This window comes from Eulemur rufifrons, chromosome 7 (genome assembly GCF_041146395.1).
Source record: "Eulemur rufifrons isolate Redbay chromosome 7, OSU_ERuf_1, whole genome shotgun sequence".
Classification (NCBI taxonomy): Eukaryota; Metazoa; Chordata; class Mammalia; order Primates; family Lemuridae; genus Eulemur; species Eulemur rufifrons.
Window position 1 is genome coordinate 21,015,778 of NC_090989.1, and position 20,985 is coordinate 21,036,762.

Consider the following 20,985-nt stretch of genomic DNA (forward strand, 5'->3'; position numbering starts at 1 on the left):
TGGTACAACAAATTAGAATGTCACTCACAGGATTCCTCACACTGCTCTTGTGACATGTTGATAATAACACCTCAGTCACAGGACTATTTTTAAGATCAAGAGAGATTGTCTATAACTTAAAACAAAATAGAAACAAAATTTTCTATTCCTTTGCCTGAAAAGGCTTTAATATAACCTTATGAGAATCCTGGCCAGGAGTGGGCAGGAGGGTGAATCGGAAAGATACATAAGATTTAGTTATATTCAGAGATGATGCTCAAAATGTTAGGGATTTAGATGTTCATTACCTCCTTGAGGTTATTTCCTGCTGAATCTTCCAGAGCTTCTATTTACCACTCATGTTTCTACAGGTTGTGGCAATTCAAAGAGATTGTCTGGAGGGTGTCCCAGATACTCTTGGGAGCTGGTATTGTTGAATATCTCTTAAAGAACTAAAAAAAAGGATGAGAAAGATGCTCCCCAGGATTCCTGAGAAGATTTGGTGGCAGGACGGAAGAATGGCTTTATTTCAATGACAGCTGCAGGGCCTCCAAAGAACATTTTAAGTGCAGGAAATATATTTATGAAATGTGTTTACTTGTATTTTAAAATTCATAACAAACTACAAAAATTACTTTCTCATTCTATTTGGGAAATAATAGTTTCTTGCATGAGAAAAGAATGTAATTGTAGTACTGACTCTGGAAACACAACTTTCTTTTAATCTTTTCATAAAGTCCATTTGTCTGATGACAAGACTGCTCACATAATTCAATGTGACCATAATGTTAGGCATTTCAGATATGGATACATGACATCTGGCTGCCAGGTAAATCCCCATGAAATCAATCTTTCATGCCTTCTTTAAACCATTTATGCAAGTTATCACCTTATAAAACTATAATTTTTATGTTCACCCATGTTCTAAATAAAAGAAATCCTTCCCTGAAGAACTATTAGTTCTCCATTATAGTCCATGCTTGATATTCAAACTAAAAGCCAGGCATAGTGATAAATAAATTTATGTTTCTCCTCTCTTTTAAACATATGCTTTTCTATATCAGCAATATTTGAATTTGTGGGGAGGCAGGGAGAAGAAATCAATAAGAAGCTCTGTAGCACTCTGGGAGGCCGAGGTGGGCGGATCGTTTCAGCTCAGGAGTTAGAGACCAGCCTGAGCAAGAGCGAGACCCCACCTCTACTAAAAATAGAAAGAAATTATATGGACAGCTAAAAATATATATAGAAAAAATTAGCTGGGCATGGTGGCGCATGCCTGTAGTCCCAGCTACTCGGGAGGCTGAGACAGGAGGATCGCTTGAGCTCAGGAGTTTGAGGTTGCTGTGAGCTAGGCTGACGCCACGGCACTCACTCTAGCCTGGGCAACAGAGTGAGACTCTGTCTCAAAAAAAAAAAAAAAAAAAAGAAGCTCTGAAAGGCAGTGAATAAGAGAATGGTCCTGAATCTGGAAATGTACTATTTAAAAACTCCAAGTCTCACAGAAGTAGAGAACAGAATGTGGTTACCAAAGGATGGCGTGGTTAGGGGAGAGAGGAGGGTGAAGGGGATGTTGGTCAAAGGATATACAGTTACAATTAGACTAAAGGAATAAGTTCAAGAGATCTATTTTACATCATGGTGAATATAGTTAATGATGATATATTGTATTCTAGAAAAACACAGAGCATAAATAGCACAAAAAGTGATAAATATGTGAGGTATTGCATTTGAATATCAGCTAGATTTAACCATTCCACACTTATATATACTTCAAAATATCATGTTATACACAATAAATGCATACAATTTTATCTGTCAATTAAAAATAAAGGTTATGGATCTATTTAATCCTTAATGTAAAAGTACTTTTTAAATAGAATACTATTAAAAACTCAGTCTGAAACCTAGCTCTGAAGAATACCTTACTTATAAGACTTGTTGTGAGAAGTTCTATACAAAGATTGCTTAGAAATGTAACTGGCATTTAGTAAATGGAATATAATATTTATATATTACTAATTCCATTTGCCAATGATGGTGGGTCAAAGTTGCCTTGCATTGGTATATCCAGTTTTGGAGGGCTGCATAGAGCATTGTTTTTTCATAAGGTAGGTCATAACCTAATAGCAAGTCATGAGGACAATTCGGTGAGTTGCAACCTTCATTTTTATATTGCATGTTCTGACCCATATGTGGGAACTAAAAAAGTTGATCTCATTGAGGCAGAGGGTAGTATAGTGGTTACCAGAGATTGGGAAGTGTAGCGGGAAGTGTGAGATGAAGAGAAGTTAGAAAACGAGTACAAAAGTGCAGTTAGATATAGAAGAAGTTAAGTTCTAGTATTCCATAGCACAGTAGGGTAACTATAGTTAATATTTATTTCATATTTCAAAATAACTAGAGGAAAAAAATTGGAATGTTTCAAAAACATAGAAATGATAAAAGTTCAAGGTGATAGATATTCCAATTATCCTAATTTGATCAATATTTGCTGTATTCATGCATCAAAATATCACATGTGCCTACACATATGTACAATCATTGTGTGTGTATGTATGTATATATTTGTGTATATATGTGTGTGTTAGAATAACTGTAACTGAATAGTATGAAAATAGTACATGTTGCATAAATGACGTATAGGTTTCTTAAATGTTTTCCAGATTATATCTATATCATAAGCATACATGATATATGTGGTTGCAGTATAAAATGTTTTTCATACTATGTTAAATATAGATAAAATCCACAGATCGGGGTAAATTGTCTAGTGATTTAATGCAGGAAATGTTTGGTATTCTTTCTGAAAATTTGTTTTCCTTAAAGCGAAGATATCTAAGTTTATTTCACAAAGAATTTTTCCTAATTAATTGACACTATATTGTAAATGTCAGTAAAAAGGGAAGAAAATTGAGGATATCCTTTATGTATTTCTTTACATATTGCTTTATTATCTTATTATAGAACATTATGATCATTTTTAAAATCTCTAAATAAATATTGGGAAAGTATAGCAGTGGGGATAAATCCTAGAATTTCCTGGTAATTAGGAAACTTTGGAAGCATACATTATTGTTCTCCAGATTTTGCTAACTTATAATTAAATTTTTATCTTAATATTTAAGTTTACAATCTACTTCAACAACTTTTGGATATTCAATGTAGTTGTCCTTATGCTATCTTATTTACTCTTAAAAGAAATGGTGCTTGTATAATTTGAGTCTTGAAGAAACAGGACTCCATTCTCTAAGATCAAGTTGATTTTTGGTAGGAAGACATTTTCTTCTTGCTTGTCCCCTGTAAATTGGATTTTTTTGGTCTCTAAGAATATGTGGAGAAAATGAGGAAAATGGATTCCTTTTGACAATGGCTGGATAAGATGAAGTGCTGAAAAACAGTCCAAACAAAATATTTATCAAAAAAAGCTAATGGTGTCTGTTAGGTGGTCTAGCGCTGGTATTATCCATTACAGCTTCATAAAACCTGGTCAACTCATTACAGTGGATTTCCACTGCAACCAGTTGGATGAAATGATGAGAATGCTTGAGATTAAGCAGCCAAGATTGGTCCATAGAGACAATTCAATCCTCTTGCAAGACAGTGCTCGACCACATGTAATACAAACAATGCTGCACAAACTACAGAGGTTGGACTTGGAAACTCTCTGTCATGCACTGTATTCACCAGACCTTGAACCAACTGACTACCACTTCTTCCAGACTTTGGACCACCTTTTGCAAGCAAAAATATTCAATTCTCAATAAGCTGTGGAAAACGACTTTTACAATTTCATTGCTACTTCCTCTCCAGGCTTCTTAGCTGCTGGAATAAACAAGCTACCATTAAGACAGCAAAACTGAATTGATAGTTTAGGTGCATACTTTGGTTAATTGTACTGCTTGTTTGTGATATAATAAACTACACTTTTGATTCAAAATTGGACATTTCATATTTAATGACCATTCCTTATAGGGGTACCAATCACAGGATTAGGACCGTACCCCCATTACTTGATGTAAACATTATTACAGGAATGCATTGGAGATATCGTGAGTTCAGATTTAAACCACCACAATAAAGCAAATATCACAATAAAATGAGTCACACAATTTTTTTTTATTTCCCGGTACTGATTAAAGTCATGTTGAAACTAAACTGTAGGCTAGTAAGTGTACAATCACATTGTGTCTATAAAAACATTGCACATACCTCAATTAAAAATACTTTATTGCTGAAAACGCTAATGATCATCTGAGCATTCAAGAAGAATTAATTTTTTTTGCTGGTGGAGGGTCTTGCCCCAGTGCAGGTGGCTGCTGACTGATCAGGGTAATGGTTGCTGAAGGCTGCAGTGGCTGTGGCAATTTCTTAAAATAAGACAACAGTGAAGTTTGTCACATAGATTGACTCTTCCTTTCACATGAGATTTCTCTGTAGCATGCTATGTTGTTTGGTAGCATTTTACTCACTGTAGAACTTCTTTCAAAATTAGGATCAATCCTCTCAAACCACACAGCTGCTTTATCAACTAAGTTTAGGTAATATTCTAAATGCTTTGTTGTTATTTCAACAGTGTTCATCGCATATTCACCAGGAGTATATTCCAACTCAGGAAACCACTTTCTTTGCTCATCCATAAGAAGTAATTCCTCATCCAGTAAATTTTTATCATGAGATTGTAACAATTTAGCCTCATCTTCAGGCTCCATTTCTAATTCCAGTTCTCTTGTTATTTCTACCTTATCTGCAATTATTTCCTCCACTGAAGTCTTGAATCCCTCAAAGTCACCCATGAGTGTTGAAATCAACTTCTTCCAGACTCCTTTTATTGTTGATCTTTTGAGTTCCTCCCATGAATCACAAATGTTCTTAATGGCATCTAGAATGCTGAATCCTGTCCAGAAGGTTTTCAATTTACTTTGCCCAGATCCATCAGAGGAATCACTGTCTATGGCAGTGGTAGCCTTATGAAAAGTACTTAGTAAATAATAAGACTTGAAAGTTGAAATTACTCCTTGATTCACAGGCTTCAGAATGGATGTTGTATTAGCAGGCATGAAAACTAAATTAATCTCCTTGCACATCTCCATCAGAGCTCTTGGGTGACTAGGTACATTGTCTAATGTGGCAATATCATCATCTCACATCTCTGCGTACTGGATTGGGTTGAGCCTATTTTTCCTAGAAGCCTCAACCTAATCGACTACTGAAAGGTGCATATGCATGAATAATAATCCTCCCTTATCCACGGTTTTGCTATCCACAAAATCAATTACCTGTGGTGAACCACAATTTGAAAATATTAACTGGAATATTCCTTAAAGAAACAATTTATAACACGTAAATTGTTGCTGTTGTGAGTAGCATGATGAAATCTCCTGCCATTCTGCTTCACTCCTTCCTGGCAGGGATGTGAGTCATCCCTTTGTCCAGAGGATTCATGCTGTTTATGCTACTTGCCCCTTAGTCACTTAGTGGCAGTCTCAGTGATCAGATCAATTGTTGCACTATCACAGTGTTTGTGCTCAAGTCACACTTATTTTATTTACTAATATCCCTAAAATTTAAGAGAAGTGATGCTGACAATTCGGATATAACAAATAGAATCCATGAAGTACTTGCTTCCTTTAAATGAGAAAGTGAGAGTTCTTGACTTAACAAGGGGGGGGGGCGGAAATCATGCTGAGAATGCTAAGATCTACCGTGAGAACAAATCTTCTGTTTGTGAATTGTGAATAGTGTCGTGTCAGCAGTCTGAAATGTTGGTGAAAGACCAGACACACAGAAAGCAAGGTAAGCACAAAATGAGGTTTATTGAGGAGAGAAAGACAGGATTATAGAGAAAGAGCAAGATCTAGGTTTACACAGCAATAGCAAGATACATTTGCTACAGATGACGAATGGAACTAGCATCTTGTCATAACAAAAAGGCCTTGGTTACAGTCTGGGGTCTTGTTTTATAGTGTCCAGATTGGGCCCTCCTCATGATTCAGACATCACCATGGAACCACTTTGATGGACAGTTGGGAGTGATATGACCTGAGTTCTACTGTGAATGGGGATCTTCCCAGAGTCTCTCTGAAAGCCCATTTGCTGGGCGGCGGTGGGGGGTAGGGGGGTGGACATACATGATGATTAATCTTAGGTTCTCCTAGTGCCTTCCAGACCCCCTGTGCTGCTTGGCCTGAGCGCTAGAGAATCCTCTGCATTCTTTTGCAGCTGTCATGTTAAAGTCTGACTGGCATATTTGTAGGGTGTTCCCCTCTCCCCCAGATGTAGCAATTGCTCAGGTACCCTGCTTTGTCTCCAGGAGGGGCCAGAGGTGCTGGCCGCCTACCTAACAATAGGATATGGTTGTAATTGCTATGTTTTATCATTAGTTATTGTTGTTTATGTCTTACTATGCCTAACTTATAAATGAAACTTTATCGTAGGTATGTATGTACAGGAAAAGACATAGTGTTTATAAGGGTTGATACTATCTATGGTTTTGTTAGGTAGATAGTGAGGGATTCTGGGTCTCCTAGAGATGAAAGTGGGTGTTGTCGCCCCCATCTTGGTCCTGCCCAACCCTGATTCTCCATACCTGGGGGGAGGAAGGAATATCCTACGAATCTGCCAATCAGAACTTGGCACACCAGCTGCAAAAGAATGCAGAGGACAGCCCATGGGCCAAGAAGCATGGGCACCATAAAGTCTGGAAAGTGACCTAGAACCCACATGCATAGTTAAGGCTCAGGTCATGTGACTCCCAACTGTCTAATCACAGTGGTTCCATGGTGACCTCTGAACCACAAGGGAGGTCCCTATGCGGACACTATAAAATAAAACTCAGATTATAGCCAAGCTCTCTCTCTGATTTATGCCTTTCCTTTGGCTCTCCCTTTGCTGCAACAATGGGTCTGGTTGTCATCTGTGGCGTATGTACCACGCTCTGTAAACCTATATCTTGCTCTTGCCCTATAATCCTATCTTTCTCTCCTCAATAAACCTTATTTTCCTGCTTACCTAACTTAGGTGTGTCTGGTCATTCTTTGACCATGGGAGTGCCAAGAGCCAACAGTTTCAGACTGAAACCTGACAGTTTCAGGTATCTACTAGGGATCGTGGAATCTATCCCCACAGATAAGGGGAGATACTACGTAAATGCACACATCCATTTCCATCCACACCAATATTTGTGGTTATCACCTTGCCTCAACTTCCAACTTATGCACAGCTCACAGCTCTATAGGAAAGCCTTCCTTAACCTCTGCATCACCATTTCTCTTCCTTCAATCTGTAGAAGGTGATTCTTAGCATTCTGTCATGAGATACTCTGCTTAATTTTCTTGTAATATAAAGCATTGTGTAATTTGTTTCAAAACAAAATTGTAAACTCCTTGAAGACAGAACTTTTTTAATTTTTCTGTTTTTTCCCTTTTGAATGACTATACCAGACTTGGCTAGAAGTTCGGCTACCCATTGTGCCACAGAGCTGGCCACTTTTTTTCTCCTTTTCATATTTTACTTTGTACTTTGCATGTAGCAAGCAATCGATGCATACCCAATGTAGGAATGCACTCTAAAGCATCCTTTACCATCTGCTATACTTGATTTCATGAAAACTGCCTTAGTGAGATCTGCTGTCTTATAAAGAATGATTGCATCTCCCTTTCCTTGTCTTCATGGATGCAATTTCCATCATATGTTACATCACTGTCCTTCCTCTCAGAGTTTTGCTTATTCTGATGAAAAAGAAAATAAACAAAATCTCCAAAATTGAGACTTTATTTCTTTGATCCATAATCATTTAGTCATCTATGCATAGTGAAATGTTTCCTCCTCTCAATTCTTTAAGTATAAATATAACACATCCATAAGCTACATTTGACGGCTCTTCATTGTAGTTCATTATTATTTCAAATTCTGTTAGTTTATGCATATATTTAAGGATTTTATCTCTCCTATTTAGCATAAAAATGATTATATCGTTCACTTTTTGAACTGATATTATCCAGAGTACCACCTATGTAAAATAGATCAAATACTATTAACAAATTATTCAAATATATTTTTATAATTGTATATAATCATACGATTGTCTGTGGGTCCTATTCAAAACAGACTCCTAAGAAAGCTTTCACATGGAATCAGTATCTCCACAGGGATCTATATTTCCAAATAATATTGCAAGAGAGTTTGAGGAAGAGAAAAGATAAGAAAACATTGGTATTTTATTTCCTGCTATTGGCTGCATGAAATACATTCATTTGAATAAAAAATCCACAAAAATTCTATTTCATTTATAAGCATTTTAAATTACAAGTATGAACTTTATTCAGAGCATTAAAATGTTTTTAAAATAATTTGCTCTCTACAAATTACATGCCATTTTCCTTTTTCTTTGGGTCCATTTACCTGAAAATATATTGTGCTATTACCAGCACACACACACACAAACACACACACACACACATCCATGATTCTCTAAATATACAAAAAACTGTTAAACTTACCTCATTTGAACTATAAATTGATATTTGGGCTACTTGAGACAAGATGAGGAAAAATTGAAGGCAATATTTTGAATTTTGTTTTGCTCTTTTTTTTTAGTGAAGAAAACAATCTAGAAACACTTAATGCCTTAATGTCCTTAACAGAATTACACAGTACCTTAATATTACTATGATACTAGCAATGGACAAAGGAAACCAAATGAAATAAACTTTTTAATACAAGTCTATTTATTTAACTGCTCTTGTTTTAGTACCTTTTACTCAGAAAATATAGCAATACAAATGGAACAGCATGAATTTGTTTTTTAAAAAGGCTGCATTTAATACCTTTAAATTCAAATTGAAATTAATGGAAATTACATCAAAGACAGCATTTTAATGTACTGGAAATGTCTAATTCTTTCAAACTATCCATTAAAAAGATTACATTTAATTAATAAGATTTTTGTTTTTATCAATTTGTAAAGCTTGTTAAAAGTCTTGAAACGAATTTTTTTAAAAAGTAATATGTGTCTATGTAGAATAAGCTATGCTACTAGATACCATGCATCGCTTCTGAAATGCTTCAGCTGTACCCATGTAAACAAATGCTCCTGAGGCTTGAAAGAACATCAGTTAAAGCTATCGTGACCTCATCTGTCAAAGTGATATCTCAGTTACACAAAAGCTTCCATCTACATCAGAAATCCATTAACCACTGATCCTAAATAACAGAGCAGACATAATGGATGGCTGGGTCTCTGCTTGCAGTTAAGGTGGGCTTAAAAGGCTGACTAAGCAAGCAAAGCAAACTGAATGGAACCTAGATGAAGTTTACAACTTAGACAAAATAGCCACAAACCATATAGAGTAAAATATTATTTAAAAATATAAATTGATCCTGATTTAAGCCCCAGAATATAGAATGACATTTTATTGTATATTTAAGTAATATGAGTATTAATTAAAAAGACGGTAATACAACCAAATACTTGTATTTTTTTTTTATATTTTTAAGAATTGTTCTTCCAAGAGCTTTACAAATGTGAACACATGTGAACCCTACAGAAACTCTCTGAGGTGGACATTTTTACCATCCCATTTTCTACACATAGAGGAACTAAGACCCAGAAAGTTGAGTAACTTGTCCTAGTTCACACAGCTAGAAAGTGGAAGGACTAAAGTTTTTTCCCAGACATTCTGACTTGAAAGACTATGTGTTTAACCTTCTCATGGTACTGTCTTTCAAAGCAATCATTAATAAAATTTATTTGGTAAAACAATGCTAGATTATGACTCATCCAAAACAAAAGATCAAATTTTCACAAAAAATATCTATTTGCTATTCTGTACTCAGAGAATTATTTTTAGTTTAGAAGAGAACAGTGTGTGCATGCTTTTTCTTTTTCTTTTTCTTTTAAATTTTTTTTTATTTCAGCTTATTATGGGGGTACAAAAGTTCAGGTTATGTATATTGCCCATGTACTGCCCATCCCTCCGAGTCAGAGCTTCAAGCATGTCCATTTCCCAGACAGTGCGCATTGCACTCATCATGTAGTTATATCCCATCCCCTCCCCCCACCCCCCACCTCTGTCTGATACCCAATTGGTGTCATTCCCAAATGTGCATTTAGGTGATGATCAGGGAAACCAATTTTCTGGTGAGTACATGTCGTGCTTGCTTTTCCATTCTTGGGATACTTCACTTAATAGAATGGGTTCCAACTCTCTCCAGGAGAACAAAAGGGATTCTATATCACTGTTATTTCTTATAGCTGAGTAATACTCCATGGTATACATATACCACAATTTACTAATCCACTCATGAATTGATGGCCATTTGGGTTATTTCCACATCTTTGCAATTGTGAATTGTGCTGCTATAAACATTTGGGTGCAGGTGTCTTTTTTATAGAATGACTTTTGTTCTTCTGGGTAGATGCCCAATAATGGGATTGCTGGATCGAATGGTAGGTCTACCTGAATCTGTTTAAGGTATCTCCATAATGCTTTCCACAGGGGTTGCACTAGTTTGCAGTCCCACCAGCAGTGTATGAGTGTTCCTGTGTCTCTGCATCCATGCCAACATGTGTTGTTTTGAGACTTTTTTAATAAAGGCCATTCTCATTGGAATTAAGTGATATCTCATTGTGGTTTTGATTTGCATTTCCCTGATGATTAGAGATGTTGAGCATTTTTTCATATGTTTGTTAGCCATGCTTATATCTTCTTTGTGCACGCTTTTTCATAAGAAGGAGCTGAATTTTTAAAGCCTTGAAAACATGAGGCCCTTGGACCATGTGCTGTAACATGGCAAGTTTGAGGACATGTATAATGGTAAATCTGGCAGATAAATACTCTAGAAAAATCAAAAGTGGAAATGATAATTTACTATTTCCAAATATATTGAACTGAACTGAGGATTTAAATGAACTCATCGTGCTGATTAACTATTATAAAGTCATTGACTATGAACAACTTACTATAGAATATTAGCCAAGGGGTTGAGATCTCTGGTTCTGGGTCCTTGGAGTGCGATAGTACCAGAGGTACTTTCCAGTCCAGTCATTTACCAACAATTACCTCATATGTGCATCATCACTAGTATTTACCTCATAGAATGTTTTTTATTATTAGAAAAAAATGTATAGCTTAAATTCTGGTACAAAATTAACACTCAATAAATTTTAGACATTGCCATGCTTATTAATTATGAGTTATTATTAATAGTTAATCTAAGAGACAGCAATCCATATGTGCAATAAAAATTCAAAATTTAAGAATTTAACACTCTTTATTGGTTTGATTCTCTATATAATTTTATGCTTGAATTTAGAATCCCTATTCAATAAATGGTGCTGGGAAAATTGGATAGCCACATGCAGAAGACTGAAACAGAATCCTCATCTCTCACAATTCACAAAAATTAATTCATGATGGATAACAGACTTAAACCTAAAACATGAAACTGTAAGAATTCTAGAAGAAAATGTTGAAAAAACTCTTTTAGATACAAGCCTACACAAAGAATTTATGAAGAACCCAAAGGCAATCACAGCAACAACACAAATTAACAAATGGGACTTGATTAAACTAAAAAGCTTCTGTACAGCCAAGGAAACAATCAATAGAGTGAAAAGACAACCTACAGAATGGGAGAAAATATTTGCATGCTATACATAAAATAAAGGGCTGATAACCAGAATCTATAAAGAACTCAGGAAAATAAGCAAGAAAAAAATCAAACAAGCCCATAAAAATATATTCATATTTGTATTTGTTGACAAACTATTTAGAATCTCAATCAATGTTATTGAGACTATACATATCTGTGTATACGTATTTTTCCTACATTTTACTTAAGCTACAATAACGAATCACAATTAGTATCTTACAGTTCCAGTGAATGAGTACATGCTATATTTGTTAAAAACAACGATTCAATATTGTAATTGTTCTGTTATGGTTTTTGCTTGAGGTTGCATATTTGGTGAAAGCAATGTACTTGATTTGTATTACCAAGTATATACAGCACATTAGATACTGCCTTGAATATCATTATGCTGTTTTTTTCCTGTGTAAACAGAGAGCAGCAAGCAACATTTCTCCTAAGTGGATAGCTTGGTGAATACATTTTGGTGGGCAAATAAGCTATGATGCTGCTATAGGTGTTTATTTTATATACTAGCTAGTGATTATATACTAGACTAATTGAAACAGAAAAAGAACTGGAATGTATAAAACTGTCATTTTAACAAAGATATTTTGAATGCCTAATGAATTTGTACCAGGCACTGTGTTTCAAAGGATACAGTGGTAAATACAAAAGAAAAAAAAAAAATACTGTCTTGTAGAAGCTAACAATCTTATAAATTTATCAAAATTTGGTACACATTACACTCTTTACTTGATATATGCACAAGTGGATATATTAAACTTTTTCAGAAGAAAAATTACCATGTCTATAAGTAAGGGAATTACTTCATAGAAATATATAACCCTTTGCAAAAGTTTAAATGGTGACCTTTCCAAAATTGCAAGAAATTGAATTTGTCCAAATGATATAGAGCAGCCTGTCCTCTTTAAAAAGACAATATATACATATACAGACAAAAATTCTACAATTTATTTTGGAAACTCAATCTCCATAGGTTGTTCTTTTTCTTTCTCGGTCCCCTGGGAAAACCCTAAGACTACTGTTCTGATATATCTAACATAAATTTTGCTCATTTCCAAAGGAAGTCACAAAACAGGGTGAATACAGCTGTTTTCAGAAAATCTAATTGCTAATTTTCCTGTGTAGCTAATACTAACACAAGATGAACCTCAAATTTTTCAGGCTCTGAATCCTTCAGTTTGTTTTTCAAATAAGATGTAAGGGCATTCTGTATGTTCTTAAACAATCTGATAGCTTAAGTTAGCAAAAAAAAAAAAAAAAAAAAAAAAAAAAAAAAAAAATGGATACTGAATAAAATTTATCCACAAGTATATCCAGGAAGAAAGCAACGAATCCAGAATTCATTTTTATCTATGGAGATGGTAGAGCAGAAAAGAGTGAAGAATTCTGTGTAATATTTTAGACATTTAAAATTAACTTACATTGGGAATATATTTATAATCTTGTGAATGATCAGTAAAATTTAATTTGATAAATTTCATATGCAATACTTTCTCCTGGGTTTCATGACAGAAATGTAGATGGTGCCACAACTATACTAGATTAGAAATTCAAACTGAAACTTAAATATCATGCAAAATATAGATGGTGTCTAATATATGGATGAGTTCTGAATTGTCATTTGAATTATAATTAGTTCTGTAAAATGAATTGTATTTTATTTAATGTATGTTTTCTTCCTCTGTATCTTGAACTCACTCTCTTATGTATCTGTGTGTGTACAAAGAATATATGTTTATATCCAATATCATGATCATTAAATGCTTAAATAGCAGCATTTTAGTGTCATCTTCTGTTTTGCTAAGGCTAAGATATCATTGAAAGTTCACAAAGGAGAGTTTGATGGTGGGTGATTTACATCAAATAATACTATTTTTTAAAATTCTGTTGTCAGGTTTAAAACACATGATTAAATTATTTTTTCCTTTTTCATTTGTACACTCCAAAAAGATTGGTCTTTCTTTGTGTGTGTACAAAACTACATTGCATTATAGCTGGTTACATATAGTACCTATCTATAAATCTTGCTGGATTCTTGTTTGAATAAATTAAATTATAACTTTTTATGTGTTTCAGAATTTCCAACATTCTAATTCTGTTCTATATTTTTGTAAATATTTATTGGATAGAGAAAATGCTTATTTATAAAAATGAAGTGGTTTTATAAATCCTATAAAATATGTGTCCTGACCCTTATTTGTTTTTTTATACTTTAGCAGATCTCTGATACAATGAAAAAATCTATTATTTAAAAGCTAATTGTATGACTTGAATCCATACTTGCTAAATAATACAACTTTCATTCTTTACAATTTCAGCAGAGTGTTTTACTAATGGATGATCATTGTGTGTTACTGTTGAATAAAATGAGAGTACAAGACTACTGTGCAACACGCCTTTCATAACATAACAAAGCCTAGTAATGAATGTGAGAAAGCAAATTGGTTTTCATGCAAGGACCTTGGACCTTCTGGTCTCACTTGTATGCAAAGCAGTTCATCATCAAACAATCAGTGTGCCCTGCATATTTTTTTTTTTTATTTCCACCACTGATGAATCCTTGTTTTAAAGACCAATTTAATAGAGTAGCAAAATGATAAGTGAATTTGGAATTACTGTCCATCTCTTTTGTATGTATATAGAAGATAAATTATTCTTTAACATTCCCCATTATTTCTCAAAGTTTACATTTATAACTTTGTATGCATTCTTCTATTTTTTAAGGATCTTTTGTAGATACCATAGAGTAAGGTTTTTTACTAAATACATAAACATTTATGCAGCTTTTCTTTTATATTCTCCACATTTTAAAGAGGTTGGAAATACATCGATAAAATTAAAATCATAGAGCAGAGGCTTATAGCTGTGCATGGAAATAAAAAATAAATACTCTAAACTCACATATATACAATACATACACTGTCATTGATATGAGTCATATATAGATGGTGCTTTAGGACTGAATAGAAAAAATTAACAAATTTTCCTGGGATGAGAGTGAGGAACAAGGGATAGAGAAAAGGAATTGTTGAGCTTTATATACAAATGTTTCTGAAGTCAAGTAAGATGTAAAGGATATTCAGGAAAGAAGGACTAAAGTATAAAATTATAAATGTGCTTAACATACTTATGGCAGACATAATGATCTTAGTACAAGGACAAATTTTATTAGACAGCACCCAAGGACAAATCAATGTTGGACATGATAGGTTATACACACTGGGTGTGTGAAAATAACAAAGGATAAACATAATACACATATACACACACATGAATATATTATGCATTCATATGCATCTGTGAAAGCTTTATATACTCATATCCATGTATTTATTTCCTCATATGAGGAGGATAAATTTGGTGGTGATATGGATGATGAAATGAGTTGGACAAAATCTGAGAAATATTAAATTAGGACATCTATCAATACTTGGCCTGTGAGAGAGGTAAGTGAGAGAAATATGAAGAAAAACTCTACTGTAGCTACCAATTTCCGTGTAACCCAAAGGTCTTATTTCCTTTCATGTGGTTTTCAATTAGGTAAAGTTAGTTAAGAAGTGAGCTATATATCTTTTTGACGTTTTATTAGACAAGCCCGCTGTTCTAAATGTTCATTAGGTTCTAGAACATAAGCAAATGCTTTATCAATATTTGTGTGTGTCTGTGTGCATATCTATATATATGTAAAAAGAAACCTGATTTGTGAAAACTGCACCAGAACAATTTTATATCCATTTATTTATCACTCCCCTCAATATTTGATATATAAATAATTGTTTTGTATGACAGTGATTAATTTTTAAATTATAATTAATCTGTTTTTCCTTTTTCTTTATGAGAAATATTATTTTAAAATGACATATGGCAAATAATATGTTTAGCCAAAACAATGTAATTGTTTAGGAGTATTTTTTCTTTAATAATACTTAGTTTAAGACTATCTTTTCCTTACCACATTAAATAATTCAATGAATTAATTCATGATTGAATCAACTTGAAGTATCCAATACTATGTTCATTAAATACATCATATAACACGGGAATACAATTTTCCTCATAAGATAAGGCTAGAGCTCAAAATAAATATTTTAGGACATAAATATTTACAAATAAAACAAATATGACTATGAATTATAAAATATAGGCTAGATGATGCCAAAGTTATTTTCAATTACCTAAAAAAGAAATTAAGGTGAAAATTCTACTCATGGCCCTTTACATGTGAGAAATAAGTCATTTCTGTAGTGAAATTTGTTCATTTAATCATTTGAGAAACATAAATAAAACACTTCTGTGGGACAGGCAGGTAACAAAACTAAAAATCTATTGACACTACTGCTTTTGGTCATTTTGCATAGATGTAAGGAATTAAAAGATAAAAAGATAATTTTCATTCTAAAATATCACGTGACATTTAAAATATTTGAAATGAAAGGTAAGGAAAAGCTTCATCAACATTTTCATGGCCTATTTCGTGCAGAAGTCAACTACAAAGTACAAAGGTGAGACAGTGTCATTATTAATGCTTAAATAAATCATTTATTTTTCAAAAAATATACTATCTGAACCAAAAGTAATTTTTTTTTTGACTTGTGGAAACTCACAAAATGGAAAAAAGTTTCATGATTACCTGGGCTCCAGGTAATCATAAAACTGAGCTGTGGACCTCACCTGTCCAGGGCACTGTATTTCTTGTTGACTTATGTTCTCAGTTTGTTGCTGCCTCATTCTCTCCCAAGGTCTCTTTCCTACAAAATAGGCATTCTCTGCATTGTTGAACAAAAAAAAGATTCAGTATTTATGTAACAATCCTAGTGAATAATTGATGATTATTGAGATTTTTATGCACTGTTTGAAACAATCACTTTGGTCCGAAAAGTGAATATCTACATTTGTCAAACATCCTGATCAGTTGGTGTCAGGGACTAAGTACACTGATTGAGAGAGTTCCGGGATACAACTGGGGGAGAAGAGCATTTCCTCTCAAATATGCGGAGGAAAGTGAAATGAGATGATAAAAACAACAACAAAGGCTTATATGATGCCTTAAAATGTATATAGCAATAAACAACACCAGATATTTTTTATTTATTTATTTATTTATTTTATTTCAGCTTATTATGGGGGTACAAAAGTTCAGGTTATATGTATTGCCCATCCCCTGCCATCCCCATGAGTCAGAGCTTCAAGCATGTCTATTCCCCAGACAGTGCACATCGCACTCATCAAGTAGGTATACACCTATCCCCTCCCCCCACTCTCCACCTCTGTCCGATACCCAGTTGGTGTTATCCCAGATGTGCACTTAGGTGATGATCAGGGAAACCAATTTGCTGGTGAGTACATGTGGTGCTTATTTTTCCATTCTTGGGATACTTCACTTAATAGAATGGGTTCCAACTCTCTCCAGGAGAACCAAAGAGATGCCATATTACCGTTATTTCTTATAGCTGAGTAATATTCCATGGTATACATATACCACATTTTGCTAATCCATTCATGAATTGATGGGCATTTGGGTTATTTCCACATCTTTGCAATTGTGAATTGTGCTGCTATAAACATTCGGATGCAGGTGTCTTTTTTATAGAATGACTTTTGTTCTTCTGGTTAGATGCCCAATAATGGGATTGCTGGATCAAATGGTAGTTCTACTTGAATCTGTTTAAGGTATCTCCAGAATGCTTTCCACAGGGGTTGCACTAGTTTACAGTCCCACCAGCAGTGTATGAGTGTTCCTGTGTCTCCGCATCCACGCCAACATGTATTGTTTTGGGACTTTTTGATAAAGGCCATTCTCACTGGAGTTAAGTGATATCTCATTGTGGTCTTGATTTGCATTTCCCTGATGATAATTTTATGCTTTATATGGAATCAGACAAGATCCCATGTAGCAAAAGCAATTTTAAGTAATAAAAACAAAATGGGAGGTATTAATTTGACAGACTTCAAACTATACTACAAGGCTGTGGTTCTTAAAGCTGCTCAGTATTGGCACAAGTGCAGGGACACAGACCAGTGGAACAGAATAGAAAATCCAAATATAAAACCATCCTTATATAGCCATCTAATCTTTGACAAAGCAGACAAAAACAAACTCTGGGGAAAAGACTACTTTATTCAATAAATGGTGCTGGGAAAACACCAGGTATTAATGAACAAGAACAAAAATAACACGGTTGCAGTGATCAGTGTCGAGTTGCAGGGCATGAGATCCACCATAACTAGGTGAAACAGAGAGTGGTTTTGTATTGGGTGTTAAAGCACTTTGGAGAAGGGATAGGCATAAAGACTTTCAATGAGCTTCCAGCAATCATCCTCTATATCATATCTGCTGCTCCTTTTGCTGTGAGCAGGTAGTTGCTCTTTAAAATGAGAACCTATCAATTCAGCTACGATAGCTAAACCACCTGCCCTGTTACAGTCCACAGGATGGCCTTCTGCTCGGCTTCGCTCTGGGATTACTTCCAGATGAATTCAACACTCACGTTAATAGCAGAACTAAAATTACATCCAATACCCTGGCTGCAACAACATCTTTGAAATGCAGTTTTAGATTTCCAAGCTTAGCAGCATTACTATCTTCCCTTAGCACACTTCCTGTTAACAGTCATCCTTTAGGTTTTACAAGACACGTAAAAGGAGGTTGGAATACATGCTGAATTAATCCATCCACATAATCTGCTATATCAGGCAACTTGATTCTCCTTTAACAAAATGGCTAAAAACATAATTTACAAAATAAATTGTCTTTTCTTTAGAGAAGACTGGATGACATGTCTTGTTTTAAAGATGGTAAAATGGTTTTCAGATTCTTTTGTACCCGCTGTATTTACGGCTAACAAATAATTTCTCATTTTTCCTTCTGCCTTAGACATAATACTATTAGAAACAGTGTTCTATATATAATACCCTATCTTAATCAATTATTTTTCTTCATATTGAAGACCACGTAAAATAAAATGCTAATGAAAAATTTTCTTTAATATTGATGACCTATTACAAGAATGACAGGTTTATTTCAGAATCTTTTTACATGATACAGTTTAACAATTTCTTGAGTTATTCCAAAACAAAATAAAGTGTAAAAGATATTCATGCATATTTTTTATCCACAGTTAGGGCCTAGAATTTTAAGGTAGGCTATTGCCACAAGAAATGTTTAAAAAGCACTGATAAGCAATGTAATTCTTACAGGAAACTCTTCTATATTTATTCAAATCATTAAGATTACTCATTGTGAAAGGAGACAAGTAATTTTTTCAATTTTTTTTTGCAAAGGAATCATTTGCAAATGATTTTTGCAAATAAAAAATACAAAAAGACCATGAAATATTGTGGTCTGTGAAATAAATTTGGAAATACTTTTAGAGAGGTTTAATTTTAAAAGGAATCACCTAATAGTTACATGTGAATAAGGAAAAAAAATTTACCATAAGATCGATTATTTAACTTACATTTTTAGATTACAGAGTTCTTAGTTTGCAAGTCAAAATGAACAGAATAATTTTATCATTGAATCTAGGTGATCGTCATCTTTTATATTAATACACTGGTTATCCAGTTGGCTTGAAATTTTTGAAAATAAATTATCCTAATATTTTGCTGAGTTTTTATTGCCCTCTACAAAGCATTGATGGATACAGAGCAAAAGAACATTATATTAATAATTATATTACTGATTATAGTTATCCCTTCATATACTAACATTTATAGTAATGGCATATCAAATAAAATATATATGCATATAAATTTAATGAACATATATACAGAAATGTATGTAGAAACCTATGTAAAAGTCAAAGTTTACCTATTTTTAAAGTCACCCATGAAACTAAAAGTTTTTTTACCCCAAATTCTGAAATCCAGTTGTAGAAAAAGTTAGCTTTTTCTCTATATAAACACATACCTTTTAACAATGATGTAGTTTCATGTTAACAAGGACAAATAGTTGTCTCCTTTTTAAAATGTCATCTGTAATGTTTTAAAATGTTGATAGCTAAAGAATATTCCATACTGTCTTAAGTGGTGATTTTATTTGGCTAATCTAATTGACATTTCTTTTTCTTAATATTTTCTATGTTAAGCTTGTCAGGCAACCATGCTTTTATTTTCCATGATACACATGATAAAAATTTTAAAATCTGGTATTTAATGGGAACTGTATGTTCAAATCTAACTCTGCAGTGATCAGGTGAAATCAGTAACAGTTTGGGGAACTGAAATTGGAAAGTTAATAGGAATTTTGAACTCTAAATGTTTTTATATTACTAGTCTGTCTATCCTGTAACCTTTGGCTTATCTGTTTTTGTTGAATTTGGAAGTATAAACGGACACGCCTGGAGCTTTGACTTGGGGGGAAAGGCGGTACCTGGGCAACGTATGTAACCTGAAATTCTGTATCCCCCGTAATAATAAGATGAAATTAAAAAAAAATATAAGAATGTGCATGTTAAATATTGCTCAGCAAAATCTTCATAATTTTAGCTATAAAACAATTATCAGTAATATTTACAATACACTCAAATACCTTGTCTTTTCTTTACAATTAACTTTTTATTTAACTATTAAATATCAAGAAGAGTTTCTTAGTATTTTATTTTAAAAATCAAAATAATGTAATCAGATTATATTTTAATTCATATGCAGTCACACCTTTCAAGATATCTAATGGAACATTGATTTTCAAATAAAGTGCTATGAAGGGAGAATAATATGACATTATTCTAGGAAGAAAACAAGGAAATGGAAACTATATCAACTATTTTGATGTATTAGAATTTACGAGTGGATCAAAAACTACTTAAATCATCAGAAAGAAGCACATGTTAAATTAGGTTCTAAATACAAATCAATTAAGTGTCCAAATTTATAAATAATGTCAGGTCATTTATAATATTGATTGCAAAAAAGAAGGGCAAACTTAAAAATAGCTACTTTGTGTTGCCAGTTTTAGTAATCTGAACCCATTTATCCACTTAGTTCTGTTTTAACAGATTTGTTGTGATTTAATGTATAATTTAGAACTATTTAGATAATACATGTTTTGTATGTTGAATTCAAAGCTTTTGACATTTTATATCATAAAGTAAAATTTAAATGAGAATTTATTTCTTTGTGCTATCCCTATGACATTTTATTTTCTTAAAAATATTTGAAAATATGATTACCACATGACAAATGTATTATATAAATGTCATTTTATCAAAAGTATATATTTTCATTTTCCCATAAATGACAGAAAATTATAATATGTATGATAGGTGCATCAATATAATATTAAAACATTAAGATTGTTACATCCTTTAAAAAGTGGTGACATTAGAGTTCTAGAAGCAAAACACAATCTTT